Raw genomic sequence first — 15,952 nt, 5'->3', positions numbered from 1 at the left:
TATTTCATCTTTGATGTGGCTAACCCCAAATTCCTTCTTCAATGTTGCTCTTGTTGCTGCATATAACATCTTTTGTCGAACCTGTAAAAAAAAGAAAAATTAAATAACCATTTATCCAAGAACGATGCTACATAGAAGAACGTAGGTTTAGCTCCCTTATGAAATGGTATCAGTGGCAATCAAATAGCACTACTTTGCATGGGAAATATTCAGTCCATTAACAAAACAATCATACATTTTTATTCAAACAACATGTTGTTTTGTCAAGTAAGTCTGTTCTTATATTTGCAAACACTATAAATATGTCCTTGTACTTGTAAATGCTATGTTAATGCTGCATGGCAAACAGATCATTCAAATTGCATATCTCGGTATTGAGAAATTACCAGAGGAGGATATTACACATATAACTCCACTGGAAAAAAGATTAAACTAAACCAACTTCTGTTCATGAAAGGACTGATAGACCACTGTGGGCTACTGTACGTGAATTTAAATTTATACAATAGAGATAGTCCTGAAAATCTAATAAAACTGACCCCTCCCCCAACCAACAAATACCCCCAGTGCTACATTTCATTTATTCTCTTGAGCTGCTTTCTTAAGGTATAGAAAAGTAAAATAATTTAAATTGAATTTATTTAATAAGAGAGCAAGTGAACAGACACTGCACTTACACAATCCCTAGCAGGTAACTCTGAAACTGCACTGGTAGTGGCTTGGGACCGGGAAATATGAAAAGGGGTGGAAAGATCCCCATTTCCATAGCACCAATTACATACTCAAATCACCGAATTAGTGTCAGGGTCATTTACACCAAATAGTTTACTATAATAATGATCCAGAATAAATTATGTCAAGATCTCGGACACCTATACAATGCCAGATTCACTCCAAAATACTTGACAGTAAATAAGCCGCAGAATCCCTTGTAATAACCAGAATACAAGTAGCTAGAATTGCACAAATGCTACATAAGTAGGTACTTAGACAAGTAGTATGTAAACATTCCTTATAGGAAAAAAGATAAAACAAGCAACTTGGCAAAATGTATATGATGACCTAAACGAGGAGCAAAACTTGAGCAATTCATCATTATTTGATTTATTAATGTGCTGCGGTATTCATGAAATAGATGCCTGCTTAACAAATGCATAGGTAGCTGAGGGGTAAGTTCCCAAATGCCCCAATGCTCATGGATAAAATACACTTGAACATCATTTTCACACTCTGAATTGTCCTTTGTTCTTATGATAAACAATTCAGGTCTTGTTCTTATGACATCATATGCATTGTAACAAACTTCAAGCTTTATTTCCCATCCTGTAACAAATTTTTGCATATCTTTTCCGGTAACCAAGTGTGAGTACACTTCTAGGTACTTATTTTATTATAAAAAGAGAAACAGTTTTCTGAATGGCCTAATGGGTAAATGCACTGTCCAGTGTAGCACGAAGCTGTACAGACTAGAAGTTTCCAGGTTTGATTTTCAGACTCCTGCTGAATTGACGGATCTCAACCAAGGCAATGGGTTAGGTAAGGGAGGAGGGGAAGAAAAATCAGCCAGGGTCCCAGCTCCTGATTGTTAACCTGTAAATCTTACTGGGAAGTGCGAGTTTGCGAACCTCGAGTGAGCGTGTGGATGTCTGCTGGGATATCCTCTATGGTAAAATTGCCTGTGCTTATTCACTATCTTGATTCACACATGAACAATGGGCACTTGGACAAGATACCAGAGGGCTGCTGGTGCCCCTGGACTGTTATCCTAGTAACAGTCAATATCTTCCAGACAAATTGGAAAAAATAAAACTTTTTTTTAAGTAACTTCGTCCTTCAAAGACTTGCTCTGAAAGCCTGCTATACTTAACTATATTTTCCTTCATCTATATATGACAATCAAATTCTTACTGGTGAAAGGTCAGGTGACCAGGCAATAAAGAGCCACTGAAATCCCTGAGCATTCATGGTTCCAATCGATACAAGATATAGGCAGGTTGCTGTTCCTCTAGAAGAGGAAGGACGCATGAATCATACTCCTGGTCCTCGCTGATAACCGACTCTCTGGATGCACCCACCTTGAGCTGGTCTGTAACAAGTAATTAAATTATTAGCAAGGACAATTAAAAATGAAATTATAAATGCAAAACCCACCCCTGTACCTTACCTTCAGTGCACTTTAATGCTTAAACAACTGACTGACCATTTATCAATTTTTAAAATCACTACAGGTTGGACCACCCCTCGTCTGGCATTATTCCGGTGGCCGGGGGCGCATGCGCAGAACGCGGCCAACCTTCACCCTGATTTTGGGGCCACGGCGACACACGGCCCTCCGAGGGGGACGGGTCAACACCTACTGGGGCGGCGTCAACACCCACTGGGGCCACGTCAACACCCACTGGGGCCACGTCAACACCCACTGGGGCCACGTCAACACCCACTGGGGCCACGTCAACACCCACTGGGGCCACGTCAACACCCACTGGGGCCACGTCAACACCCACTGGGGCCACGTCAACACCCACTGGGGCCACGTCAACACCCACTGGGGCCACGTCAACACCCACTGGGGCCACGTCAACACCCACTGGGGCCACGTCAACACCCACTAGGGCCACGTCAACATCCACTGGGGCCATGTCAACACCCACTGGGGCGGCGTCAACACCCACTGGGGCCACGTCAACACCCACTGGGGCCACGTCAACACCCACTAGGGTCACGTCAACATCCACTGGGGCCATGTCAACACCCACTGGGGCCACGTCAATACCCACTGGGGCCACGTCAACACCCACTGGGGCGGCGTCAACACCCACTGGGGCAGCGTCAACACCCACTGGGGCGGCGTCAACACTCACTGAGGCCACGCCAATACTCGGCCTGTCGACACTTCCTTTACGGCCCATCAAGGGCCCACCGACACTTCAGGCCCATTCGGGGCGCCGACCTCCTCCCCCCCGCTCGGACCTCGGCACGTTAGCATTGAAATTAGTCGGCGTCAGCTTGTCTTTGTTGCTAGCACTCGCGTCTAAATCAGAATGTTGCAAGTTCAAGATTTACTCAAGAACTTGAGTATATAATCTAGGTTGACATTCCAGTGCAGTATTGATGGAGTGCTGCATTTGTGGAGGTGCACTCCTTTGGAAGCTACAATAAACAAAGGCGCTGTCTGCCTTTTCCAGTGGTTCAAGCATTAACAATCCCTTGGCAATATTCAAAAAGAGCAAGTTCTCCTGGTGTCCTGATTAATATTTCCCCTTCAAATCAATTGATAAAACAGATTTATTTGATTGCTGTTCGTAGGATCTGGCAGTGCATACGATATATACCATGTTTTCGCAACAGTCATTGCGCTTCTAAAGTAATTTCTTATATGTGAAATGCTTTAAGACATTTCTAATGCACTATATAAATGCATTTTTGGCTATAAAACAACCATAAATTAATGCAGTACTGTAATGGTTTAGTTATATCCATTAATGTTAAATCATTTGTAGACATCAGCTTTGGCTCAAATGGTAGCATTCTTGGCTCTGAAACAGGAAGGTTGTGGGATCAAGCCCCACTCCAGAGACTAGAGCACATAATCTAGGCTGACACTTCAGTAGTACCAAGGAAGTGTTACACTATTGGACTTGCCATCTTTAAGATGAGATATTAAACTGAAGTCTGGTCTATCCTCTAAGGTATACATAAAAGGGCAGGGTGCTCTCCCAGGTGACCTGGCCAACATTTAATCCTCAACCAACACAGCAAATTAGTCATTCATCTCGTTTCTGTGCAACCTTGTGTGCAAAATGGCTGCTGTGTTTCACCACATTCCAATATGACTAAACTTCAAAATTGGCTGTGAAGCATTTTGAGTTGTGATAGGCGATATATAAATGCAAATTTGTTCTTCATTTCTTTACATTGTTTTCAAAGTGTAGAACATAAATTTTACACCCAAATAAAAAAGGTTCAACATATCACTGGAATATTAACAGTTGTTAATAAACCTACCATCAGTCTGGATTATATTAAACATTTGGGGATCAGTGTTCATCTCTAGCGTAGGTCCTTCCCCTTTGTGCTGACTGCAACTGAAAGGAATCTCAGCAGTCACCCCAAATCCTGGTGAGCACATGCCACTGCAGAAAATTACCATAAAATCTGATAGTTTCACATGTGAAACTAATTGGAAAATTCACCATAAAAGGGCTCAAGTTTCGGCCTGAGTTACTCCTATTTTTTTGGAGCAACTAGTTTAGAATGGAGCATCTTAGAAATTGCAATTCTCGTCATTTAGTTTGTTCCAGTTCTAGTGAGTTAGAATAGTTTCATTTGATAACAGTTTTTTTTCCAAACGGGGGCGTGTCCAGCCACTTACGCCTGTTTTGCAAGTTTAGGCAGCAAAAACTTACTCCAAACTAACTTAGAATGGAGTAAGTGTAGATTTTTGTACGCTCAGAAAAACCTTGCCTACACTTTAGAAATTAGGCGCAGGGAACAAGATATGGGGGGCGCGGGGCGGGGTGGGGGTGGGGAGAAGGGAAGTTAGGGAATTTTACAAGCATTTGACACTTTCACCTCTACAAATAAAGAGCCATCCTGAATAATAAATGATAAATAAAGCAAATAAAAAATACATTTAATTTTCCTACCTGTCTGAAGCAACAGCAACAGCAGCCTCCGAGCTGTGAAGACTTAGGCTGTTCGGCCAGGGGATAGGGGCAGCGTCAGGCCACAATGACGGCAGTAGAATCCGGCAGTAGCAGGCTCCGAGCTGCGAAGACTTAAGCCGTTCGGCCTGGGGATAGGGGAGGTGTACAAAGCACCAGGAGGGAGAGCCAGCCAGCCAGCAAGTTTAAAAGTTTAATTTGTAATTCAAGTATGGGTGCTGCATTATCAACACCACAGATGATGCAATGGTTCTCCATCAATTCACTGCATAGGAGAGAATTGGTAAGAGCTCACCGCACCAGGAACGTCATAGCCCGTAGGCTAATGGGCAGGAGACCTTATCCATGTCGGCAATATCGAGCTAGGCGTTCGTACCCAGACATGAGCGAGGCGGATTGTGTCAAAAGGCTGTGTTTCCGCAGAGAAGTTGTCATTGAGATCTGTGATATGCTGAGAGCAGATTTACAGCCCAGAAGCAGAACGCTGACTGCCTTGTCTGTTGAAGTGAAGGTTACAGCTGCACTTTCCTTCTATGCTCGGGATCATTTCAAGCTACAGCTGGAGATGTGTGCGCCATCTCACAACATGCAATACATTCCTGCGTTTACCAGGTCACGGCTGCACTGTTTGTGTGGAGGAATTACTTCATCAAGTTCCCAATGACCAGCCAAGCAATGCATGACAGGGCTATGGGCTTCTCCAGGATTGCTGGCTTCCCAAAGGTACAGGGCTGATTGATTGTACCCACATCGTCTTGCAAGCACTTGTGGAGGACTCCGGGCAGGAGAGGAATAGAAAAGGTTTCCACTCCATTAATGTGCAGCTCATGTGTGACGACAAGCAGCGCATCATGTCAGTCGATGCGAGATACCCTGGCAGCACCCATGCTGCGTTCATCCTATGTGACAGCGTTATATCTGACATGTTTGAACAGCAGCCAGAAGGGCAGAGCTGGCTAATGGGAGACAAAGGTTATGGCCTCGCCACCTGGCTCATGACGCCCCTACATGTAACATGGACAGAAGCTGACCATCAGTACAACATGTCGCACATTGTGACACGCAGCATCATAGAGAGGACCATTGGCATCTTGAAACAGCGTTTCCGATGCCTGGACCATTCCAGAGGCCACTTGCAATACTCTCCTAAGATTGTCGGTCAGTTCACTGTTGTGTGCTGCATGCTGCATAACTTAGCCACCATGAGGCTGCAGGAGCTGATAGTGGAACCAGAAGACCCACATGAGGGGAGAGTGCCTGATGATAGTAATTTGGAAGAGCAGGATGAGGATGATAACGACGATCAGGAAAGCATGCAAGTGCCTGATGCCGGAGCACGAGGTCGGAGGAGGCGGTCCATCGTGCTCCTTTAACGATTGCTCGAGCCCTGCGCCAGCAGCTCATCCGTGAACGATTCAATTACTGATGCCTGAGGGCTCTGCGACAACTGTTTCGCATGGACATGATTATTTTTTGGAGTTGTTCCTACGTTGTGTTGTGTTAATGGAACATGATTCAGTTTTAATGAAAAAATATTTTATTGAAAAATTAACATTAGTGTTATAAAATATTTATTGTATCAAACTTTACTTTTTAATATGACTCTTTAAGATCACTTATAAACTTGTAAAGTTACAAAAGTTACAAAACAATTTCAATGTGAAAAATCACACTCTTAAGATCACTTAAACTTCAAGATCACTTTTTAGGTGCAAAATTAAATAAGTTACAAAATGTGAGAACATTTACACTATAAGATCACTTAAAAGCCCTAAGATCACTTATAAGTTATAAAGTTACAAAAGTTACAAAACAATTTCAATTTGAAAAACGTTACTACAGTTACATCAAGAACAAGAACAAAAGCAGCAAAGAAAGGCTGCAGCCATCTCTCATCCACATCTCGGCGAATGTTCACTTCTTCATGGGGGTGTCATTTGATTGGCCAGGCTGTGTGCCCTTATTGTAGCAGCTATCTCCATGAGGGTCTGTGCCGTCACTTGCACGCCCTCCCTGACGACCTGTGCCGTCACTTGCACTCCCTTGGACATTCCCTCCCTCGTTTTCCGTGTCATTACTGCTATTTCTGCCATCAATACCGTTACCTCTTCACCCACTGCACTAGCGCTGTCTACAAGTGATCGGGTAAGCTCATTGCTCTCCACACCCAATGCCACAACCTGAGCCACATCTGTTGCACACTGCATCTCAGGAGAGCGGGTTTCCAATCTCCTTCTCTTCTGCCTGTGTCTGCCTCGTGGCACCACTCCAGTGAGAGGCACAGGCTGGGACAGTGGGGCAGTGGGTGTAAACTGCTGCATTACACCAGCAGCACCACTGAGACCCGCAACGTCGGAATCTGTGAAACTATGGAGGTGGAACCAGAACCTAAGCAAGGGTTTGAAACACTGATGTCCGCTAATGTGGCCTCATAAATATTAAGTTCGAAGGTCTCCCCTGAAGACATTTCAGTCAATGCCTGCAGCCACCCTTGGTCTGGATTGTCCGCATCTGGTTCTTCTGGTTCTTCTTCTGGATCTTCAGGATTGGCATCATCATCTTCTGCAAAATATATCAGAACAGTCACATGTTTAGCAGCAGAAGAGGGGGCAGGATGGGTGGCATGAGTACTCTCACACATAGCAGGCCAGGCAGCAGGTTGATTTGAAGGGCCACGATGCATTTTCAGGACTTACCCTTTTCCTCGCGTGTGAACCCAGCTTGTGCTGTACTGATTGCTTTTCTCCATGTACGACTCATCATAGCAGCTACCCTCTGTTCCAAGGGTGTCAGGGGATGCAGATTTGGCACACCTCCTCCTGTTCGAGTTGCTTCCTTTTGTTGTGGGCCAATTTCTTCTGCAAAGATTAAAATATAACTTTTTACAGAATGCATCTTTCTGCAGGGTGAGACATATACAGATAGTCACATTTACAATTAAGATTCCATTGAAAAATGAAATTATTACTTACACTAACTACTTGACCAAGGTAGTGCCATTTCTTTTTACACTGACTTCCAGATCTCCTGGTATGCACCACTGAGCAGTAATCTTCTGCAACTTGGTTCCAGCGTTTCTTCATTTCTTTGGGTGGCACTTTTATGCGACCTCTGTTGCTGGTATACAGCTCCTACCATCTCTGCTCAATGACGTTAACTAATGTCTCCACTTCCTCATGCAAGAAATTCTTTGTTATTGGTGGACGTTGTTCTATTGCTGTATTGAATTGACACTCTGATTTTTCAAAACACAGTCTTTATTTTGCATGCACCTATGCAGCACTTGTTCTGGAAGTTTAGCAGCAACAAGCAGCACTGCTGATTTCAGCAGGTGATTTCTTCAATAATGCTGCTAAAAGCACTCCTTCAGGCACAAAAAAATCACCAAAATTCACTCAAGCCTTTCCACAGCTCCACAAAACAAAACAGCACTTTTCCTCATTTACCTTTAAAAATGGCCACGTGCCAATGTTTGTTTCCCACTGCGCATGCGCGCATGCTCCAGCGCGCATGCGCAGGGCTGCTAGCACTAAATGTGCTGCTGTAAGGTAGCCCCGCCCCCCCCGCCAGCAGATCTTAGGCGCCACGCTTTGGCCCCACCCCCCGCAGCTGCTGGTACTCCGCGCCGACCTGGAACGGGCTCGAGAAGGAGTGCAGAATACTGAGGTAGGCTTTAGGTGCACTTTTTATTCCAGGAAACAGGCGTGCCTCTCGGAGGTGCGCCGTTCTAAAGGAGGGCCGAAACTTGCCCCCAAAAAGTGGAGGGTATTGCATTGCCTAGTGTTAACATCCTTCACCAACACAAAATCTACTGAGTACATTTTTTAAAGCCTAGCAAAATCACAGTTATGTTTGTGAGTCTGATAGTTAATTACAAATTACTAAGTTGGATACAATTAATTAAAAATTAACATTTAATATATGGCTACGCTTGTTTTACAGTACCATGGAAATAATGCTAGGGGATAATTGCAGATAGCCAGCAGGGATTTATTAACTCAAGCCTTGTTTAACACATTTTATGGACTTTTGTGATTAGTTTGGGTACTTTAGCAAAGAGCTGTCAGAAACATCATGGAACAAATGGCTGCCTTCTAAATCTCTAATCGCTAAGGTTCTATAGTTGATATTTTAAGGATACAAAAACACACACTGAAAGGTGTTAAGTTTTGATCAATAATTGTACAGATACTGTTGACCACGTGCAAAGGAAAGTGAATGTAGAATCCATGATGGGTCTGTTTGCAATGTTTTTTAAATTCACTGTTAACCAGATTTAAGAAAATACACAAATTAGTGGATACACTGCTAATATAAGGTCTCCCATATAACAGGGTTTCTACTTTTCAACAGTTGATAATTATGTTCCCTGTTGATAATCATGTTCCCTACTGTCAATATAAGGAACACACCCAACACATTACATGCTGCAACCGCAGTACATGGACTGTCAGAAACAAATTAGTCAACAGCATAATTTGTGCAAGTTCATGTTTTTCTGTATTTCTAAGTTTTGAATACAAGACATCCCTGCTCCAACAATCATGCAATATTTTGGCACTGCAAATGGATAGAAATAGTCATGAATTAGAGTGCATTAGGATAAACAAAGTCTTAAACACATCATATTGCATCACCAACATGGAAGACTAAACTACTCTTGACCAACAACAGAATCCAACAACAGTTCAGATTGACAATAACTTCAGTTTCTGCTCTAGCACAAACAGGGTGTCTGATTTTAATGGACTGATTTTAAGTTTATCTAATAAATTGTTGCTGTCACTTGCTTTGTATATACTTGTTGTGCACAGTAATTTCCTCCCAGATGATTCCAAGTAATTACATCACTGATAAGTATGCCTCTTAACTGAAACTGATGTTTTACTTAAGCAATTTCAAGAGTGAACAAATAAGCACTTTCAATTTCAGAAATACTTGATACACAAATTATATACAAGATAATGGAGGTGTTCTGATGCTATTAGATACCCGGCTAATACATATGTGAATAGCTGTGCCAAAACTGCGCCTAGAAATCTTGGACTAAAAGAACATAAGAAATAGGAGTAGGAGTAGGCCATACAGCCCTTCAAGCATGCTCCGCCATTCAAGAAGATCATGGCAGATCTGCGACCTCAACTCCACTTTTTCGCCCGATTCTCATATCCCTTGATCCCCTTAGAGTTCAAAAATCTATCGATCTCAGCCTTGAATATACTCAATGACTGTGTAAAGTCCTTACTCTGCAGCATGAAACCACACGAGGCACGTTCCAGGGACAAGGCCACCTTAACTCTTTATTACAGGACTCCAGAAGTGATGACCCTGCATGGACCTCCCCTTATATACCTGTGTGATCAGGTAAGGAGTGTCTCCCACAAGTTCACCCCCTGTGGTCAAGGTGTGCATCTAAGTTGAGTGTATACAGTAATACAGTGGTGTTACATTGTGGTTACAAACATGACATCACCTTCCCCGTCCACCCCCCAAAATTCTTACTGGAATCATAGGTTTAGTCTTTCAGGTGGTCTATGCTCCTTCGTGGAGCGCCGCAGTTGGGGCTCTGGTTGTTGGACACTGACATGAGTGTCTGTCACCTGTGGTGATTCTGGCCTGTCCGGGCTGACCTCAGGGACTGTGTATTCTTCTGATTGCTCTTCTTGCATGTTCGCTGGCGGTGGTGTGAGCTCCATCTCATGGTCTTCTTCAGGTTCCTCCGTGTCCATGCTGAACCTTTTTTTTTTACTTGGTCCAGATGCTTACGGCATATCTGGCCATTGTTGAGTTTTACCATGATGACAATATTCCCCTCTTTGTCAATTACAATACCCTCAAGCCATTTGAGCACCATGGCGTGATTGAGGACGAATACAGGATCATTTATTTCTATACATCTCCCCCTTGAATTACGGTCATGGTACTCGTTTTGTGACTTAAGCTTGCCCTCAACTATGTCGGTCAGGACTGGGTGGGTGAGGGACAACCGAGTTTGAGTGTCCGTTTCATGAGTAGCTCTGTGGGCCGGAACCCCGTGAGCAAGTGCAGGCGGGATCAAAAGGCCAGCAGGAGGTGCGATAGATGGCATTGGAGGGAGGGTTCTTGAATCCTGAGCATACCTTGTTTAATGATTTGGACTGCACGTTCCGCCTGGCCATTGGAGGCCGGCTTGAACGGCACTGTCCTGACATGGTTGATGCCATTGCTAGACATAAACTCCCAAAATTCATAGCTCGTGAAACACGGGCCATTATCACTAACCAGGATGTCCGGCAAGCCATGGGTTGCAAAGATTGCACGTAGATTTTCCACGGTGGTGGATGACGTGCATGAATTGAGGATGATGCACTCGATCCATTTCGAGTACGCATCTACTACAATGAGGAGCATCTTCCCCATGAATGGGCCCATGTAGTCAACGTGAATGCGTGACCATGGCTTGGTGGGCCAGGGTCACGGGCTGAGCGGGGCCTCCCTGGGGGCATTACTCAGCTGGGCACAGGTTGTGCACCTGCGAACACAGTGTTCCAGGTCTGAATCAATTCCAGGCCACCAAACGTGTGACTCGGCAATGGTTTTCATCATCACAATGCCTGGGTGCTCGCTGTGGAGTTCCCTGATGAATGCCTCCCTGCCCTTCTGGGGCATAACTACCCGGCTGCCCCATAGTAGGCAGTCGGCTTGGATGGAAAGCTCATCCATCTGCCTGTGGAATGGTCTGACCTCCTCAGGGCATGCTCCATGTGCGGGCGCCCAGTCAGGACACATTTCTTAATCAAGGATAGGAGGGGATCTCTGTTTGTTCAGATTTTGATCTGGCGGGCTGTTATAGGGGAGCCTGCACTGTCAAAGGCATCGACAGCCATGACCATCTCAGCGCTTTGCTCAGCTGCCCCCTGGGTGGTGGCCAGTGGGAGCCTGCTGAACGCATCAGTGCAGATTTCAATGTCGGGCCGGTGCCGGATGGAGTAGTCATAAGCAGCTAGCATGAGAGCCCACTGGTGTACGCGAGCTGATGCGTTGGCATTGAGAGCCTTGCTATCTGACAACAGGGATGTGAGTGGCTAGTGGTCTGTCTTTAATTCAAACTTCCTACCGAAGAGGTACTGATGCATTTTTTTTTACACCATAGACACATGCAAGCACTTCCTTCTCGACCATCCCATATCCCCGTTCTGCTTGAGAGCGCGACCTAGAGGCTTAAGCCACAGGTTGTAGCTGACCCTCAGCATTACCCTGCTGCAACACGCACCCAACCCCATAGGACGATGCATCACATGTCAGAACTAAACGTTTACCGGGATCGTACAGGGTCAACAACTTGTTTGAACAAAGTAGGTTTCGCGCCCAATCAAAAGCCGGTTCCTGACAGTCCCCCCAAAATCAATCACAACCCTTACGCAGGAGCACGTGTAGTGGCTCCAACAACGTGCTCAAGTTCGGCAGAAAGTTCACGAAATAGTTCAACAGTCCCAGGAATGAACGCAACTCCGATGTGTTGCAGGGCCTGGGTGCTCGTCAAATTGCCTCTGTTTTGGATTCGATCCACTTTGAAAATGCATCTACAACTACGAGGAACATTTTGCCCATGAATGGGCCCGCATAGTCTACGTGCACCCGCGACCACGGTTTGGTAGGCCAGGGGCTCAGTGGAGCCTCCCTGGGGGCATTGCTGAATTGGGCACAAATGGTGCACCTTCGGATGCAGAGCTCCAAGTCCGCGTCAATACCAGGCCACCAGACGTGGGATCTGGCTATGGCCTTCAGAATGATCCCTGGGTGCTCGCGGTGGAGCTCCCGGACAAATGCCTCTCTGCCTCGCAGAGGCATGACTACTCGGCTGCCTCACATCAGGCAGTCTGCTTGTAGTGATAGCTCATGCATGCGCCTGTGAAAGGGTTTTAATTCCTCGGGGCAGGCATCGCGAGCCTCTGCCTAGTCACCAGTTAGGAAACATCTTTTTATTAAGGATAACGTGGGGTCGCTGGCTGTCCAGGCTCTGATTTGGCGAGCCGTCATGGGTGAAGGATAGGTTAAGCGAATGGGCGAAGGTTTGGCAGATGGAATACAATGTCGGAAAGTGTGAGGTCATCCACCTTGGGGAAAAAAAAAACAGTAAAAGGGAATATTATTTGAATGGGGAGAAATTACAACATGCTGAGATGCAGAGGGACCTGGGGCTCCTTGTGCATGAAAATCTCTCAGCGTGAATCATACTCCTGGACCAACAAACCACCAAGAGTAAAGCGAGTTGCTTTCAGATTCTGACCATAGTTTAATATTCGGCCCATTGTGCCTGTGCTGACTCTCAGAGACCTATCGAATGAGTCCCCCTCTCCATAGTCCTGCTATGTCTGGAGGGGTCTTGGAAATAGCGGATGCTCTCCTTGTGCATGAGTCCCAAAAAGTTAGTTTGCAGGTGCAGCAGGTAATCAGGAAGGTGAATGGAATATTGGCCTTCATTGCCAGAGGGATGGAGTACAAAAGCAGGGAGGTCCTGCTGCAACTGTATAGGGTATTGGTAAGGCCGCACCTGGAGTACTGCGTGCAGTTTTGGTCACCTTTCTTAAGAAAGGATACTAGCTTTGGAGGGGGTACAGAGACGATTCACTAGGCTGATTCCGAAGATGAGGGGTTTACCTTATGATGATAGATTGAGTAGACTGGGTCTTTACTCGTTGGAGTTCAGAAGGATGAGGGGTGATCTTATAGAAACATTTAAAATAATGAAAGGGATAGACAAGATAGAGGAAGAGAGGTTGTTTCCACTGGTCGGGGATACTAGAACTAGGAGGCACAGCCTCAAAATACAGGGGAGCCAATTTAAAACCGAGTTGAGAAGGAATTTCTTCTCCCAGAGGGTTGTGAATCTGTGGAATTCTCTGCCCAAGGAAGCAGTTGAGGCTAGCTCATTGAATGTATTCAAGTCACAGATAGATTGATTTTTAACCAATAAGGGAATTAAGGATTACGGGGAGAGGGCGGGTAGGTGGAGCTGAGTCCACGGCCAGATCAGCCATGATCTTATTGACTGCCGGAGCAGGCTCGAGGGGCTAGATGGCCTATTCCTGTTCCTAATTCTTATGTTCTTATGTTCTTTTGTTCTTATGAACCTGTGGACTCAAAGGCATTGATTGCCATGACTATCTCACAGTCCTGTTCGCCAGACCCTTCCGTGGTCACACACACACACACACATATATACACACACACACAGATAGTAGGTATGCCTTTGGGGTAGTACGTGACTACATGGTAGCATGGGGAAGGAAAGGGTTTGTTACCTCTGGCGATGAGGCCATCAAACACAATGAACATATAAAATTACTATTAGAAGCAGCCAGAAAACCAGCTAAAGCAGCAGTGAAAAAGGTAAAGGCCTATCAACGAGTAGTGGACGAAAGAGTGGAAATGAGGCTGCGGACAATGCCCCTCGAGAAGCGGCCACATCCACAGACATAATGATAGGGTCAGTCGGTAGCATTACCACAGAGGAGGACATAAACATAAGTAAACTGCACGCAGATATGAACGAGGAAGAAAGAGCAGAATGGGTGAGAAAGGGAAGATCAGCTGGTATAGACTCCGTGTGGAGAAAGGACAGAAAGGTGTTGGCCCCTTGCTGCATTCGGCAAATGATCATGGAGTTACACCACAGCATTAACTATGCCGGGCGTAACGCCATGATATCCAGTATCTCACGGGATTGGTGGTGGCCGGGAATTGGACGCGACGTTGTTACAACATTGTCAGCACTGTGTTACGTGCGCCCAACATAATCCGGGAAAAGCGATAAAAATAAGGAACCCCGCCCATGGGGACCATGGGAAAACATACAGACTGATTTTACTGGGCCCCTAATAAACTCCAGGGGAAGGAAGTACTGCTTGGTGATTACTGACCAGTTTACAAGGTGGGTGGAAGCATTCGCCACCCGCAATTGCACCGCAACCACGGTAGCCCGTATACTAGTGGAAGACGTAATTCCTAGATGGGGGATTTTCATTCGGATATGCCCCACCATCCCCAGAGTTCAGGGATGGTAGAAAGAATGAATAGAACCCTCAAAATCTCCCTGACTAAAGCAATCCAGGGGACGGACGGATGCACGCACTGAAGCGGATAACACGTCTAACATCCAAGAAGAGGTTAAAGACAGTTTATTGAAGAGAAGGGGAGAAAAGGTACAGATCCAAGGTTTAGGACTACTGCTCATGTGGAGGATAAACACCAATACAGATTGGTTGGGCCAAATGGCTTATTATAATTTCTATTTAATTTTACGTAACTTGTCATGGTGGGATTTGAATTAATGAATTCTGGCTTAAAAATCCAGTACCATTATCACTAGGCTATCACAAAAGCAGAATTTCCATACAAAATGTCTGCTCCGATTGTTTATATCTTCATTTATAAAGTGATAAAACAAGAAATGAAAGAAATGCCGATCAATAAAAGAGATTTACATTTAAGATCGTGAAGCAATTATTAGAATGTAATTCCCTTTAAACGCAACTTGCCAATTCTTTATATACTGTACTTCAAAGCTTCTCCGCTCAGTTGCTTGGTGAATCCCTCCATACATGAACAGAAAATGATCAAATTGGGATTGAGAGTTGTAAGAAGGATGTAAAGATGCTGCAAGGTGATTTAGATAGGTTGAGTGAGTGGGCAAACACCTGGCAGATGCAGTATAATGTGGATAAATGTGAAGTTATCCACTTTGGTAGGAAAAACATAAAAAGACAAAAGTATTATTTAAATGGTAATAGCTTGGGAAATGTCAATGTACAAAGGGACCTGGGTGTCCTTGTACACCAGTCATTGAAAGCAAACATGCAGGTGCAACAAGCAGTTAGGAAGGCAAATGGTATGTTAGCCTTTATTGCAAGAGGATTTGAGTACAGGAGCAAGGATGTCTTACTACAGTTATATGGGGCCTTGGTGAGACCGCACCTGGAGTATTGTGTGCAGTTTTGGTCTCCTTACCCAAGAAAGAATATGCTTGCCATACAGGGAGTGCAGCGAAGGTTCACCAGACTGATTCCTGGGATGGCAGGACTGTCATATGAGGGGAGATTGGGTCGACTAGGCCTGTATTCACTAGAGTTTAGAAGAATGAGAGGGGATCTCATTGAAACGTATAAAATTCTGATGGGGGTTGGACAGACTGGATCTGGGGAGGATGTTTCCCTGGCTGGGAAGTCTAGAACAAGAAGTCACAGTCTCAGTCCTAAATTTCCTGCCCCATATCCTAAGAGGAGAAATTTCTTCACCTCAGAGGATAG

This window comes from Pristiophorus japonicus, chromosome 15 (genome assembly GCF_044704955.1).
Source record: "Pristiophorus japonicus isolate sPriJap1 chromosome 15, sPriJap1.hap1, whole genome shotgun sequence".
Taxonomy (NCBI): domain Eukaryota; kingdom Metazoa; phylum Chordata; class Chondrichthyes; family Pristiophoridae; genus Pristiophorus; species Pristiophorus japonicus.
This window is presented reverse-complemented; position numbering follows the sequence as displayed.